General features: G+C 46.5%; 1 protein-coding gene across 12 annotated transcripts in view; it reads right to left on the bottom strand.

Moving 5' to 3' along the window:
- dmd (dystrophin) overlaps window positions 1-16,270 on the bottom strand; it is a 2,299,423-nt gene that overhangs the window by 458,255 nt on the left and 1,824,898 nt on the right. The window lies entirely within an intron of this gene.

Here is a 16,270-nt window from a genome sequence, read left to right as displayed (position 1 = left end):
TTGAATTCAGTCAGTGATGTTTGTGCGGGGCTAAGTATGATGTCAGTGACCTAGTTCAAAATGACAACAAGGGAAACAAAACTAGGAACATATATTTTCCCACAAGAGGATGCGTGTCGTTTATTTCTAAGGCAAAAAGCTCAGTACATAAATCACGGTGTAGGAAGTGACCTTCTGGGAAAGATACTAGTGTCCGCAGAACTCTCTACAATGCAAGAAATCTACTTTTCAATGTAGCATTGAGCAATATTTATAGCAATACAGGTCCCAGGTTTGATCCATGGTTTGTGTTGGCTCAGTCAGAATTGCAGTGGAGGCACAATAATGGCCCTTGGTGTCCCTGGCTAAAAAGGAAGAAGAAAAACAACAAGGGTTCCTGCTCTTCATTCGTCCCTACAGAAAAGTTGACATATGAACAGCAGGAGAGAAGAAGATTTAGTTTGACTGTGATGCCTCTGATGCTGATGAGTTCCTGATGCTCATTGTCTGGACTTGTGCATAAGGAATGGCTACGAGGGTGAGATATTGGTGAGGGTGAGGGCGAGGGTGGCTGATGCCCACAGAGCCGAATGCCAACATCGATGACCTCCTTAGGAGAGTGCCAGAGAAAATTTGGAAAAGTTTTGTACAGTGTAAGTAGTCAGTAAAACTAGGTAGTTACACAATCGTGATAGGCACCTTCTTCTACATAACAGAGATAACAGCTCAAGCCACTTGCAGTTAAGAGCAGAACAAAAAAATTCAAGCAGCTGTAAAGCTAGCAGTGAGCATCAGCGAATTGCCAGCTGCAGCCATTGGCACCTGGCACCGACTAACTGTCTCTGGGCTTTATGTGGAGTCAGTGACAAACAAAACATGCTCATGCTGTTGAACAAATCGTTGAAGATGGCAGGGCAGGTGGAGAAAGCAGTTAAAAAAGCATACGGGATACTTGGCTTCATAAATAGAGGCATAGAGTACAAAAGCAAGGAAGTTATGATGAGCCTTTATAAAACACTGGTTCGGCCTCAACTGGAGTATTGTGTCCAATTCTGGGCACTGCACTTTAGGAAGGATTGAAGGCCTTAGAGAGGGTGCAGAATTCTTACAAGAATGGTTCCAGGGATGAGGGACTTCAGTTATGTGGATAGACTGGAGAAGCTGGGGTTGTTCTCCTTAGAGCTCCTTCTCAAAGCCCCATTAGTGCAGGACACGCTTCCCCTGACCGTACACACTAAAGTGTTACAAGAAAAAATGCGGGAGATGTTGTAGCGGTCTACTCTTAGTGTACTCTCACGAGATGGCAGCATGATAGTGTTACATCCTCATTTCTCACACACACTCCCACTCTGTTGGGCAAAATTTACACTTGTAACTATACCAACAGCAGCATCGTAGCACTTTGTTTTTCTCTCAAAACCGATTTGAAGATGAACGACTTAGGCTGTAATTATACGACAGCTGACGGACCACACTTAAACCTAATGACTGCGATGCAGTTTGCAGGCCTTTGTTGTAGTGCACACAGCTTCAGGATTACTATCAAAATGCACAGAACTCCACTCTGCTAGCACCACTCAATGCATTTGAGATGCGAGCAAAAAGTGGGTGGTAGCACCTGTTCTTTCCGAACAAGAACAACATCCCACTTAAAGATCCGAGGAGGTCCAATGGATCATCTGGGCACTTGCCAAATGCCGCTTTTAACCTGGCTGGAGCACTACCACCACTGGTGTGGACAGGAATTGGTGTGAGATGCTCGATCAGAAGGGCAGTCTCACAATGCTTGGCTTCAGTGCTCTTGGTGTCAGATAGGGACCAGACATCCGAGTTATACAGTTGCCCTTCACAGTAATGCACGCCTGAAACTGCTTCACATCAATGCAGAAGTGACAGCATATTGCACCCTTAAAATCTTTCAGTGATTGTGTTCTTTGGTTTGCTTTTGTGGTTGTGTAGCTGACAGCAGATGGTGTTGGTTTTGTGGCAATACTTGGGATTTGATCACTATTCATTGACTGCTGCGTGTGTGGTGTCCCTGCACCTTGCTACAAACTCACACGAGGCATAGATATATCTGACACGGTCACTCTGTTATTGCCAGGACCAAGGAGTCTTGACCCTGGGTGGGACCTCCCCTTTTATGCCTGGAAACCCAGGAGAGGAGTATCTCCTGCAAGTACACCCCCTGTGGTCAGGGTGCATTTCCAGGGTACAGGTACAGTGTACATGAGTTATAGTTACATGACTATGTCATTGCAAGATGGTTAAATACATGACAGCATGGACATTGAGAAAAGACAGAGTGAGGCTTCACAGTGATGCTATTTTGATGCAGCAGCCTACCAATAGTCACTTTCTAGGATTACCCATGAAAATTGGCCATTTGGTGAGGTACTGCAAGACATTCTGCCAACCAGAAACTGTGCCCCAGCACAGAGCAGCATCTTCAGAAGAAGAGATAAGAAACTTGGGGGAGGAATCCATATTCAACAACTTCGTATGGACCTCCTCCACATAAAATTCATATAAACAGGAGGAAAACTGAGCAACAAAGGAATAACAAATATAAGGCTGAGGAATTTCTTAGCTCTTTTGCAACTTTGCCAGGTAGGAGTCAACAAATTTTCCTCATTTGTGAAATTAATCCACATCCTTTTCATTTATATCCTACATTTATTCAATCGCCATCTATGAGCGTGTGGTTCCTAAAAAACTTTATTGCTTGGAAATGTCAGCATGGAAGACAGCAAGTTCTTGAGGCTGCTGTTATTGTGTGTTCTGCCACTGCAGGAAGCGATCTATTTAACCAGTACCCATTCCAATTCTGTAAATGTTAAAGAGAGATTTCAGCTGCTGCACATATTGCATTTTATAAAAGCATGCCCAGAGGGCTAAGCTGTGTGGATTTCAAAGACAATATTTTTCAAAATTGCTTCATGCAGTCTTCAATTGAGATGATGCACTTGAAAGTATGACATACAGTCAATAATTGGATTTTAAAAAGTTCAGTCAAATTTGTCGGGCAGAATACCATATAGTTGAATAAAAAATAATTACCGGGTTCACAGAAACTGTCCATTATGTCACAGAAAGTTCAATTCAGCCTGGGAATATTGAGGGAAAGAGCATACAAGTGGATTCGAGTATAAGAGTAAAGGGGGCTGAAATTTCCGCTTTCGATAAAGCGTCTGACCGCCGAAAAGCGGCGACGCGGAATGGCCGGCGACTCTCCGTGGAGGGTCTGCCATTTTAGAATTTGCTCTTCGTTAGGAGCGGAGCGGGTCTGGGACCGCTCTGCCCGTTTTCCTGGCGCAGCGTGCACGTGCTGACCCCTTACCGTCTGGCGGGGACCCTCTCGTGAAATTGCCCCTTAGCCAAAATTTCCCCGCGGGAGCGCCCCCGCCACTGGCCGGTGCCCCTTTGCTGTGGGTGCACTCTCTGTGAAATGGTGGTACGGCCACCCTTAAAGGGGAGGAGCACTGCTGCGGCTGCCATGTTATTTTTTTGTCGGCCAAGGCCGATCTGACAATTATGACCCCGGGTTTGGCCAGGCCACCAACAGGCAGCCCGGCACCTCCTCTTGGAACCCTCCCAATAGGGTGCCACTGAAATGGCTGCAGAGCTCACAGCGGCCCTCCCCTTTAATTGAAGGGGAGAGACGTGATGCGTCAGTGCGGCGCTGATGACTGATCGGGGCGGCAGACTCCACTGTAAGGGCACTTCCGCCCCTGACCCGACTGGAACATCGCACCACGGAGAAAAAAAAAAACAAGTGCTGAATTTCTCCGATATCTTCGCCCTTTGGACTGGGGCAGAGAAAAACTTTTAAAAATGGTAGGTCCGCCCCGTTTCGGGCGGAGGACAATTTCTACCTCAAGGTGTCTTACTGCAATTATATAGGGCCCTGGTGAGACCACACTGGAGTATTGTGTACAGTTTTGGTCTCCTTATCTAACAAAAGATAGAATTGCCAGAGAGGGAGTGCAACGAAAGTTCACCAGACTGATTCCTGGGATGTGGGGGTTGTCCTATGAGGAGCGATTGAGTAGAGAAGGCCTATATTCTCTAGAGTTCAGGAGAATAAGAGGCGATCTCATTGAAACATACAAAATTCTTAGAGCTTGATAAGGTAGATATTTTTCCTGGCTGGGGAGTCTAGAACCAGAGGTCTGTCTCAGAATAAGGGGTCTGCCATTTAGGACTGAGATGAGGAGAAATTTCTTCACTCAGAGGGTGGTGAAACTTTGGAATTCTCTACCCCAGATGGGTGTGGATACTCAGTCGTTGAGTAAACTCAAGACAGAGATCGATAGATTTTTGAATATTAAGGGAATCAAGGGATATGGGGATAGTGCAAGAAAGTGGAGTTGAGGTAGAAGATCAGCCATGATCTTACTGAATGGTGGAGCAGGCTCGAGGGGCCAAATGACCTACTCCTGCTCTTAATTCTTATGTTCTTATGACCGTTTTATATATAGCTGTGAAAAAGCAGAGATGAGGAACTCCAGGCCTCTCAAAGGTGAAAATAGTTACGAAGGAGGCCCAAATTTCATGGGCAATAAACCGCTCAAAACAGCACCCAATTTTAGCCCTTTGATCTAATTTCGAAAAGGATGAGAAGAAATTCACTATTCAGAGTCAAAAGTGTTCTTGCAATGCTGACAAAAGAGACACTGAGTTGCTATGAAGAAGACAGAATCAAATTCAAGGTTTTGGATGATATAATTTGCTCGAGTGAGGTGTGAACTGTTTACACAGTCACACGCATTGAGTCCTTGGCTCCCTCAGTGGCTCAGTGACTAAGTGTACTCTGTGGTGCAATATCGTGCAAGATATACCAGGATGATCCCACATTCAATCCTATTTTGAGTTAGGTGAATACAATTGGAGGCACGGAGGGGGAAGACCAATTAACAATGCTCTCAGTATCGCTGGGAGGGAAAGAAACGTGGACAGTGCTCCTGTGATTTCTGCTGCAAAATGTGCTTGTATAGTATGAGGTGAGGACAAGATCTGTGATGAACCTCATGGTGAAATAGCCCACAAACATTGTCTGGGCTGAAACATGAAAAATGGTCTCTGGGATGAGGTATTCGAAGGCAGGAAAGAATATATGACAAGATGAATCACATTTATTATGTGTGTCTATGCCTTGAAAAATAACTGCACATGATTAATTTGAATGAATGATTAAACTATCTTATCCCAGTGCTTTCATGTGCTCCTTTTAGAAATAAATGAAAAGATCATGAAAGATGTAAGAAGTCATGAATGAAAATGTTTGAGAGAAGTGGAGTCACTTTATTATTATGACATAATAAGAATTAGTCATTCGTGTCAATTTAAAAGATCACAGCTCTCAATAATTTACTGCACCACCATAACACCCACATTTTAAAAGGAAGAATTACATTTATATGGCACCTTGTCACATTCTCAGGCGACCTCAATGTATTTAACAACCAAAGATTGTTTTTGAAGTGCAAACTACTGTCATGTAGGCAAGTGCAGCAGCTAATTTGCACACAGCAAGGATCCACAAACTGGAAATGAATGAACAAGCAGATGATCTATTTTGTGGTGATGTTGGTTGTGGGAATAATGTTGGCCAGGACACCAGAAGACCTCCCCACTCTTCTCTGTCACCTTCACTCAGTGGTAGCACTCTTGCCTCTGAGTCTTGGTTGAAGCCTTATTCTCGGCTGACACGCCAGTGCAATACTAAGGAAGCGTTACATTGTCGCAGGTGCCATTTTTCAGATAACAAGTTAAACCAAGGCCAAATCTGCCCTCCCAGGTAGATGTAAAAGATTCCCATGGCATTATATGTAGAAGAGCTGATAAGTTCTCTCGGTATCCTGGCCAACATTTAACCCTGAACCAACACTGCCAATACAGATTATCTGGCCATTTACCACTGCAATTTTTGGGACCTTGCTGTCCACAAATTGACTGCTGTGTTTCCCACATTAAACTTCTGTGAAGTGCTTTAAAACATTCAGTGGTTCAATGCAGGTTGTTTCTTCCATCAGTACCATGGGATCTTTTACACCCACCAGAGTAGACAGATTCAATATCTCATCCTGAAAGACTGCACCTCAGACAATGCAACATTCCCTCATGACTGCACTGAACAGTCTGAAGTTCTGCGCATTTCGATGGTAAGCCTGAAGTTGTGTGCATTAATGATGAAGTGCAACATCCCCACTGACACCTGGGAGTCCCTGGCCAAAGACCACTCTAAGTGGAGGAAGTGCATCCGGGAGGGCGCTGAGCACCTCGAGTCTCATCGCCGAGAGTATGCAGAAATCAAGCGCAGGCATAGGAAAGAGCGTGCGGCAAACCAGTCCCACCCACCCCTTCCCTCAACGACTATCTGTCCCACCTGTGACAGGGACTGTGGCTCTTGTATTGGACTGTTCAGCCACCTAAGGACTCAGAGTGGAAGCAAGTCTTCCTCGATTCCGAGGGACTGCCTATGATGATGCACTATAACAAAGATTCAAATCTGCAATGGGGCTTTGAGTGCACAAGCTTCTGACTCAGGCAAGAGTGCTGCATTATTGACTGAGTTAAGCTGACACTATGACGTGCATTACTCACATACCATCAAGGCGTAGTTGTTTCTCGAGCCTGATGCTAATCTGGACAGTTGCTGCAAAGAGGCTTTGCACAGCAATTATTTTAAATTGATTGTTTTTTCCAATGTTCTCAAATTTCTCACCTGCTGTCCTGAAGATTCTGACTTTTGGTCAGGCATGGATTAATGAGCAGTGACAGTCCTCTGGTAGCAAATCTTCATGCGTGTGTTTAGGCAGTCACTGTCAGTAGGCCACTGGTTGGTCCTACCAGTGCTGACACTAGAGCAGCTGATAAGGAGTGCGAGAGTAGGAGACGGAGGCCCAGAGACCAGTTGCAGACAAAGATAGAGGGGTGCGAAATCGAGAGGTGACATCACAACCAAGCTGGTAAGTGGTTGGCTGTTCGACTGGTAAGTATAACTCTCTTGAGACTGACTTTTAGATTGGTTTAATTGGCAGCCAACCAATAAGTAGCTGTTTGGTGTTTAAGTAAATTTTAGTAAGTAAATGAATTTAAGGGTTAAGTCATGGCAGGAGAGCTCGGACCCGTGTCATGCTCCTCCTGTGCTATGTGGGAAGTCAGGGACGCTTCCAGTGACCCTGACGACTATGTGTGTGGGAAGTGTGTCCAGCTACAGCTCCTGACAGACCACATGACGGCACTGGAGCTGCGGATGGACTCACTCTGGAGCATGCGCGATGTTGAGAATGTTGTGGATAGCACATTTAGTGAGTTGGTCACACCGCAGGTAAGGGTTAGGGCAGATAGTGAATGGGTGACCAAGAGACAAGGCAAGAGCAGGAAAGTAGTGCAGGAGTCCCCTGCGGTCATCTCCCTCCAAAACAGATATACCGTTTTGAATACTGTTGGGGGAGATGACTTACCAGGGGAAGGCACCAGCAGCCAGGTTCATGGCACCGTGGCTGGCTCTGCTGCACAGAAGGGTGGGAAAAAGAGTGGGAGAGCTACAGTGATAGGGGACTCTATTGTAAGGGGAATAGATAGGAGTTTCTGCGGCCGCAACCAAGACTCCAGGATGGTATGTTGCCTCCCTGGTGCAAGGGTCAAGGATGTCTCGGAGCGGCTGCAGAGCATTCTGGAGAGGGAGGGTGAACAGCCTGTTGTCGTGGTACATGTAGGTACCAACGATATAGGTAAGAAGCGGGAAGAGGTCCTACAAGCTGAATTTAGGGAGCTAGGAGTTAAATTAAAAAGTAGGAGCTCAAAGGTAGTAATCTCTGGATTGCTACCAGTACCACATGCTAATCAGAGTAGAAGGAGCAGGATAGTTAGAATAAATACGTGCCTTGAGCAGTGGTGCAAGAGGGAGGGATTCAAATTCCTGGGACATTGGAACCAGTTCTGGGGGAAGTGGGACCTGTACAAAAGGGACGGTCTGCACTTGGGCAGGTCTGGAACTGATGTCCTGGGGGTATCATCTGCTAATGCAGTTCGGGAGTGTTTAAACTAATATGGCAGGGGGATGGGAACCTATGCAGCGAGATAGGGCAAAATAATATGGAGTCAGAATCAGATGGTAGAAAGGTAAAAAGCAATAGTGGAAGGCCGAGTAAACAAAGGCAAGAAACAAAAAGGGACACACTACATCATAATTATAAAAGGACAAAGGGTGTTAAAAAAACAAGCCTGAAGGCTTTGTGTCTTAAAGCAAGGAGTATCCGTAATAAGGTGGATGAATTAACTGTGCAAATAGATGTTAACAGATATAGTGTGATTGGGATTTCAGAGACGTGGCTCCAGGATGATCAGGGCTGGGAACTCAACATCCATGGGTATTCAACATTCAGGAAGGATAGAATAAAAGGAAAAGCAGGTGGGGTAGCATTGCTGGTTAAAGAAGAGATTAATGCAATAGTTAGGAAGGACATTAGCTTGGATGATGTGGAATCTATATGGGTAGAGTTGCAGAACACCAAAGGGCAAAAAATGTTAGTGGGAGTTGTGTACAGACCTCCAAACAATAGTAGTGATGTTGGGGAGGGCATCAAACAGGAAATTAGGCGTGCATGCAATAAAGGTGCAGCAGTTATCATGGGTGACTTTAATATGCATATAGATTGGGCTAACCAAACTGGAAGCAATACGGTGGAGGAGGATTTCCTGGAGTGCATAAGGGATGGTTTTCTAAACTAATATGTCGAGGAACCAACTAGGGGGGAGGCCATCTTAGACTGGGTGTTGTGTAATGAGAGAGGATTAATTAGCAATCTCGTTGTGCGAGGCCCCTTGGGTAAGAGTGGCCATAATATGGTGGAATTCTACATTATGATGGAGAATGAAATAGTTAGAAACATAGAAACATAGAAAATAGGTGCAGGAGCAGGCCATTCAGCCCTTCTAGCCTGCACCGCCATTCAACGAGTTCATGGCTGAACATGAAACTTCAGTACCCACTTCCTGCTTTCACGCCATACCCCTTGATCCCCCGAGTAGTAAGGACTTCATCTAACTCCCTTTTGAATATATTTAGTGAATTGGCCTCAACTACTTCCTGTGGTAGAGAATTCCACAGGTTCACCACTCTCTGGGTGAAGAAGTTTCTCCTTATCTCGGTCCTAAATGGCTTACCCCTTATCCTTAGACTGTGACCCCTGGTTCTGGACTTCCCCAACATTGGGAACATTCTTCCTGCATCCAACCTGTCCAAACCCGTCAGAATTTTAAACGTTTCTATGAGGTCCCCTCTCACTCTTCTGAACTCCAGTGAATACAAGCCCAGTTGATTCAGTCTTTCTTGATAGGTCAGTCCCACCATCCCGGGAATCAGTCTGGTGAATCTTCGCTGCACTCCCTCAACAGCAAGTATGTCCTTCCTCAAGTTAGGAGACCAAAACTGTACACAATACTCCAGGTGTGGCCTCACCAAGGCCCTGTACAACTGTAGCAACACCTCCCTGCCCCTGTACTCAAATCCCCTCGCTATGAAGGCCAACATGCCATTTGCTTTCTTAACCGCCTGCTGTACCTGCATGCCAACCTTCAATGACTGATGTACCATGACACCCAGGTCTCGTTGCACCTTCCCTTTTCCTAATCTGTCACCATTCAGATAATAGTCTGTCTCTCTGTTTTTACCACCAAAGTGGATAACCTCACATTTATCCACATTATACTTCATCTGCCACGCATTTGCCCACTCACCTAACCTATCCAAGTCACTCTGTAGCCTCATAGCATCCTCCTCGCAGCTCACACTGCCACCCAACTTAGTGTCATCCGCAAATTTGGAGATACTACATTTAAACCCCTCGTCTAAATCATTAATGTACAATGTAAACAGCTGGGGCCCCAGCACAGAACCCTGCGGTACCCCACTAGTCACTGCCTGCCATTCCGAAAAGTACCCATTTACTCCTACTCTTTGCTTCCTGTCTGACAACCAGTTCTCAATCCACGTCAGCACACTACCCCCAATCCCATGTGCTTTAACTTTGCACATTAATCTCCTGTGTGGGACCTTGTCGAAAGCCTTCTGAAAGTCCAAATATACCACATCAACTGGTACTCCTTTGTCCACTTTATTGGAAACATCCTCAAAAAATTCCAGAAGATTTGTCAAGCATGATCTCCCTTTTACAAATCCATGCTGACTTGGACCTATCATGTCACCATTTTCCAAATGCGCTGCTATGACATCCTTAATAATTGATTCCATCATTTTACCCACTACTGAGGTCAGGCTGACCGGTCTATAATTCCCTGCTTTCTCTCTCCCTCCTTTTTTAAAAAGTGGGGTTACATTGGCTACCCTCCACTCGATAGGAACTGATCCAGAGTCAATGGAATGTTGGAAAATGACTGTCAATGCATCCGCTATTTCCAAGGCCACCTCCTTAAGTACTCTGGGATGCAGTCCATCAGGCCCTGGGGATTTATCGGCCTTCAATCCCATCAATTTCCCCAACACAATTTCCCGACTAATAAAGTTAATTCAGAGACCATGGTCCAGAACTTAAAGAAGGGTAACTTTGAAGGTATGAGGCGTGAATTGGCTAGGATAGATTGACGAATGATACTTAAGGGGTTGACTGTGGATGGGCAATGGCAGACATTTAGAGACTGCATGGATGAACTACAACAATTGTACATCCCTGTCTGGTGTAAAAATAAAAAAGGGAAGGTGGCTCAACCGTGGCTATCAAGGGAAATCAGGGATAGTATTAAAGCCAAGGAAGTGGCATACAAATTGGCCAGAAATAGCAGAGAACCCGGGGACTGGGAGAAATTTAGAACTCAGCAGAGGAGGACAAAGGGTTTGATTAGGGCAGGGAAAATAGAGTACGAGAGGAAGCTTGCAGGGAACATTAAGACGGACTGCAAAAGTTTCTATAGATATGTAAAGAGAAAAAGGTTAGTAAAGACAAATGTAGGTCCTCTGCAGTCAGAATCAGGGGAAGTCATAACTGGGAACAAAGAAATGGCAGACCAATTGAACAAGTACTTTGGTTCGGTATTCACTAAGGAGGACACAAACAACCTTCCGGATATAAAAGGGGTCAGAGGGTCTAGTAAGAAGGAGAAACTGAGGGAAATCCTTATTAGTCAGAAATTGTGTTGGAGAAATTGATGGGATTGAAGGCCAATAAATCCCCAGGGCCTGATGGACTGCATCCCAGAGTACTTAAGGAGGTGGCTTTGGAAATAGCGGATGCATTGACAGTCATTTTCCAACATTCCACAGACTCTGGATCAGTTCCTATGGAGTGGAGGGTAGCCAATGTAACCCCACTTTTTAAAAAAGGAGGGAGCGAGAAAACAGGGAATTATAGACCGGTCAGCCTGACATCGGTAGTGGGTAAAATGATGGAATCAATGATTAAGGATGTCATAGCAGCGCATTTGGAAAGAGGTTTCATGATAGGTCCAAGTCAGCATGGATTTGTGAAAGGGAAATCATGCTTGACAAATCTTCTGGAATTTTTTGAGGATGTTTCCAGTAGAGTGGACAAGGGAGAACCAGTTGATGTGGTGTATTTGGACTTTCAGAAGGCCTTTGACAAGGTCCCACACAAGAGATTAATGTGCAAAGTTAAAGTACATGGGATTGGGGGTAGTGTGCTGACGTGGATTGAGAACTGGTTGGCAGACAGGAAGCGAAGAGTAGGAGTAAATGGGTACTTTTCAGAATGGCAGGCAGTGACTAGTGGGGTACCGCAAGGTTCTGTGTGGGGCTCCAGCTGTTTATATTGTACATTAATGACGAGGGGATTAAATGTAGTATCTCCAAATTTGTGGATGACACTAAGTTGGGTGGCAGTATGAGCTGCGAGGAGGATGCTATGAGGCTGCAGAGTGACTTGGATAGGTTAGGTGAGTGGGCAAATGCATGGCAGATGAAGTATAATGTGGATAAATGTGAGGTTATCCACTTTGGTGGTAAAACAGAGAGACAGACTATTATCTGAATGGTGACAGATTAGGAAAAGGGCAGGTGCAAAGAGACCTCGGTGTCGTGGTACATCAGTCATTGAAGGTTGGCATGCAGGTACAGCAGGCGGTTAAGAAAGCAAATGGCATGTTGGCCTTCATAGCAAGGGGATCTGAGTACATGGGCAGGGAGGTGTTACTACAGTTGTACAGGGCCTTGGTGAGGCCAAACCTGGAGTATTGTGTACAGTTTTGGTCTCCTAACTTGAGGAAGGACATTCTTGCTATTGAGGGAGTGCAGCAAAGGTTCACCAGACTGATTCCCGGGATGGCGGGACTGACCTATCAAGAAAGACTGGATCAACTGGGCTTGTATTCACTGGAGTTCAGAAGAATGAGAGGGGATCTCATAGAAACGTTTAAAATTCTGATGGGTTTGGACAGGTTAGATGCAGGAAGAATGTTCCCAATGTTGGGAAAGTCCAGAACCTGGGGTCACAGTTTAAGGATAAGGGGTAAGCCATTTAGGACCGAGATGAGGAGAAACTTCTTCACCCAGAGAGTGTGAACCTGTGGAATTCTCTACCACAGAAAGTTGTTGAGGCCAATTCACTAAATATATTCAAAAAGGAGTTAGATGCAGTCCTTACTACTAGGGGGATCAAGGGGTATGGGGAGAAAGCAGGAATGGGGTACTGAGGTTGCATGTTCAGCCATGAACTCATTGAATGGCGGTGCAGGCTCGAAGGGCCGAAAAACCTACTCCTGCACCTATTTTCTATGTTTCTATGTGTCAGTGGAACATTGGTGGGGGGGGGGTCGGGCGGTCGGGGACGATGGCGGTGTCAGTGGCAGTAGGTCACTGGGGCTTCAGTGTCAGTAGGTCGCGGGGGGTTCAGTGGGTCGTGGGGGGGTTCAGTGGGAAACTGGGGGGGGTCAGTGGGTCATTGGGGGGTCAGGGGGCTCAGTGTCAGTGGGTCACAGGGGGGTCAGTGGGTCATTGGGGGTCAGTGGGTCATTGGGGGGTCAGTGGGTCATTGGGGGGTTCAGTTGGTCATGTGGGGGTCAATGGGTCATGGGAGTCAATGGTTCATGGGGAGGTCAGTGTGTCATGTGGGGGTCAGTGGGTCCTGGGGGGGTCAGTGGGTCACGGGGAGGGGGTCAGTGGGTCACGGGTTGATCAGTGTCAGTGGGACATGGGGAGGGATCAGTGTCAGTGGGTCACGGGGATTTCAGTGGGTCACGGGGAGGTCAGTGGGTCATTGGGGTGTCAGGGGGTCATTGGGGGGTCAGGGGGTTCAATGTCAGTGGGTCACGGGGCTCAGTGTCAGTGGGTCACAGGGGGGTCAGTGGGTCATTGGGGGTCAGTGGGTCATTGGGGGAGTCAGCGGGTCATTGGCGGGTCAGTGGGTCATTGGGGGGTCAGTGGGTCATTGGGGGGTCAGTGGGTCATTGGGGGGTCAGTGGGTCATTGGGGGGTCAGTGGGTCATTGGGGGGTCAGTGGGTCATGGGGAGGGTCAGTGGGTCATGGGGAGGTCAGTGGATCATGGGGGGGTCAGTGAGTCATGGGGGGAGTTAGTGGGACATGGGGCGGTCAGTGGTTCATGGGGGGGGGTCAGGGGGCTCAGTGTCAGTGGGTCACGGGGGTCAGTGTCAGTGGGTCACGGAGGGGTCAGTGGGTCACAGGTGGGCGTCAGTGGGTCAGGGGGGGCATCAGTGGCTCACTGGGGGGGGGCGCAGTGGGCCCCCGGGGTTCAGTGGGTCATGGGGAATCAGTGTCAGTGCGTCACAGGGAGGGTCGGTGGGTCACGGGGGATCGATCGGTCACGGGAGGTCGGTGGGTCACGGGGGGGTTAAATCGGTGGCTCACGGGGGTGGTCGGTGAGTCAGGGGCGTCAGTGGGTCATGGGAGTCAGTGTCAGTGGGTCAGAGAGTCACTGGGGGGGGGGTCAGTGGATCACAGGGGGGTCAGTGGGTCACGGGGGGGGGTCAGTGGGTCACAGGGGGGGGGTCAGTGGGTCTTGGGGAGGTGAGTGGGTCACGTGGGGGGTCACGGGAGGGTCAGTGGGTCACGGGAGGGTATCAGTGGGTCACGGGACGGTGTCAATGGGTCACGGGGTTGTTAGTGGGACACGGAGGTTAAGAAGTGGTAAGTGGGTGACGGAGTGTCAGTGGGTCACGGGGGGGGGGGTCAGTGGATCATGGGGGGGATCAGTGTCAGTGGGACATGGGGGGGTCAGGAGAACACAGGTCGGTCAGTATCAGTTGGACATGGGGAGAAAATCACAGCTGATGTGGTTCCAGCTCTTATCCCAAATCCTCAAACATGCACGTCACAGCAGGTATCACTGGGCCAGTGAGGTGGAGACAGAAACTCAAGGCAGAAGGGGTGAACAGCTGGCAAATCAAGAAAATCAGTCTACTGAGATAATGGTCGAGAAATTCGTCTCGGGTGATGGCGCAAAACAAGTGGTATTAGCACTGACTGCGATGGAATTGAATGTCAGGCGCTGCGTGTAACGGGCTTCCGATCCAATACCGCCCCGTTTTGTGCCATCGTCCGGGACAAATTTCTAGGCCTACGACTCTTAGAAGAATTTTCCCACCCTCTTTACAATTACAATTTCTTCTCAAACTTTGTGTGTTACTCACTCCCTCAGAGTAGGGGTGGGTCAAAGTGCAGTAAGTTTGTTCGTTCGATTGCATTCACCCACATTAGAAAAACTAAAAACAAACTAAACATTCAATGAAACTCATTACAATTTATGGTATAATATGGTGCCCAATACATTTTGAATGAGATACATGAAAAAAACATGTAATTGCATTTGTTTTGAATTGAAAGTGATGTCAATTTGTGTCGTTTGGATCACACTACCTGGCACCTCATTTACTGCCTCCTATAGGTTGCTGTTATAGGCATTAATAACAGACTGTTGTAATGAATGTTTGATGGGTTAGCCTATTACAAGCCCATTATTTCCTTCCTTACATGACTTCATGTCATGAATTTGCATAATTACACTAATGACATAGCATTTTTTATTTTCAGGCCCCATTTGTTACCATGTTACATCTGAATAATTAAATGCACATTCAAAGTGCTTCATTACCTTAATTTCACTGTTTAAATTGGGCAGAACATTCTCTAAATTTGAAACTTTTACCAGGAAGGCAGACTTGTGAAGAAATTCCACAGACATTTTAAGGCTGCTTCATTATATTTTACCAGTTTTGTTATATTAAGCAACAATAATTGTAGAAAGTGGTTTAAATAAAGAAATAATCAAAGTGGTTAACTAAAAGGTGACAGATTAGTATGCAATATAAACATAAAATGATGTTGATGCTGAGATTGATGCAGTTTTTCTATTATACTAATATAGTGGACAAAAATCCAAACTGAGACATTAATTTTACCAGTCAATCTGCAGTGGCCTCAACTTTAGGGCTGCAGATTGAAAAACTGCTCAGACTCCATGCAGTGCACTTTCTAATTTATACAATGCAACTGAGACCAGCCTCAGCACTTATTTAGGTTTGATTTCCCAAAAGCCCTTTGACCTCAGACGACTTGGCAGTCACAAACAATAAAGATACTCATTTTTGATCAAAAACCACACATGTGGTACAAATATGTTGATTAACTTTAAAAAAAAAATCCCATTGCTTTTCTCTCCCCAATGACAGCAAGACTCAGAGATCATATACTCATGGCACCTCGAAATTAAAATCCTCATCCTTGCTTTCAACTCCCTCCATGGCCTCGCCCCCCCCACCCCACCATCTCTTTAACCTCTTCCAGCTGTACAAACCACCGCGATATCTGCGCTCTTCTAATTCTGGCCCCGTGTGCATCCCCGATTCCATTGGCAGCCGTGCCTTCAGCTGCTGAGGCCTTAAGCTCTGGAATTCCCTCTCTAAAACTCTCTACCTGTGTCGGCTTGCATTGTCAGCTGTGGCTCGGTGGGCAGCACTCGTGCCTTTGAGTCAGAAGGTTGTGGGATTCAAGTCCCACTCCAGGGATTTGAGCACAAAAATCTAGACTGACACTCCAGTGCAGTACTGAGGGAGTGCTGCACTGTTGGATGAGATGTTAAACCGAGGCCCCGTCTACTCTCTCAGGTGGATGTAAAAGATCCCACAGCACTATTTTGAAGAACAGCATGGGAGTTATCACCAGTGTCCTGGCCAATCAATATTTATCCCTCAGTCAACATAACCAAAAAAACAGATTATCTGGTCATTATCACATTGTTGTTTGTGAGAGCTTGCTCTGCGCAAATTGGCTGCCATGTTTCCTACATTAGAACAGTG

This window comes from Pristiophorus japonicus, chromosome 11 (genome assembly GCF_044704955.1).
Source record: "Pristiophorus japonicus isolate sPriJap1 chromosome 11, sPriJap1.hap1, whole genome shotgun sequence".
Taxonomy (NCBI): domain Eukaryota; kingdom Metazoa; phylum Chordata; class Chondrichthyes; family Pristiophoridae; genus Pristiophorus; species Pristiophorus japonicus.
This window is presented reverse-complemented; position numbering and strand designations above follow the sequence as displayed.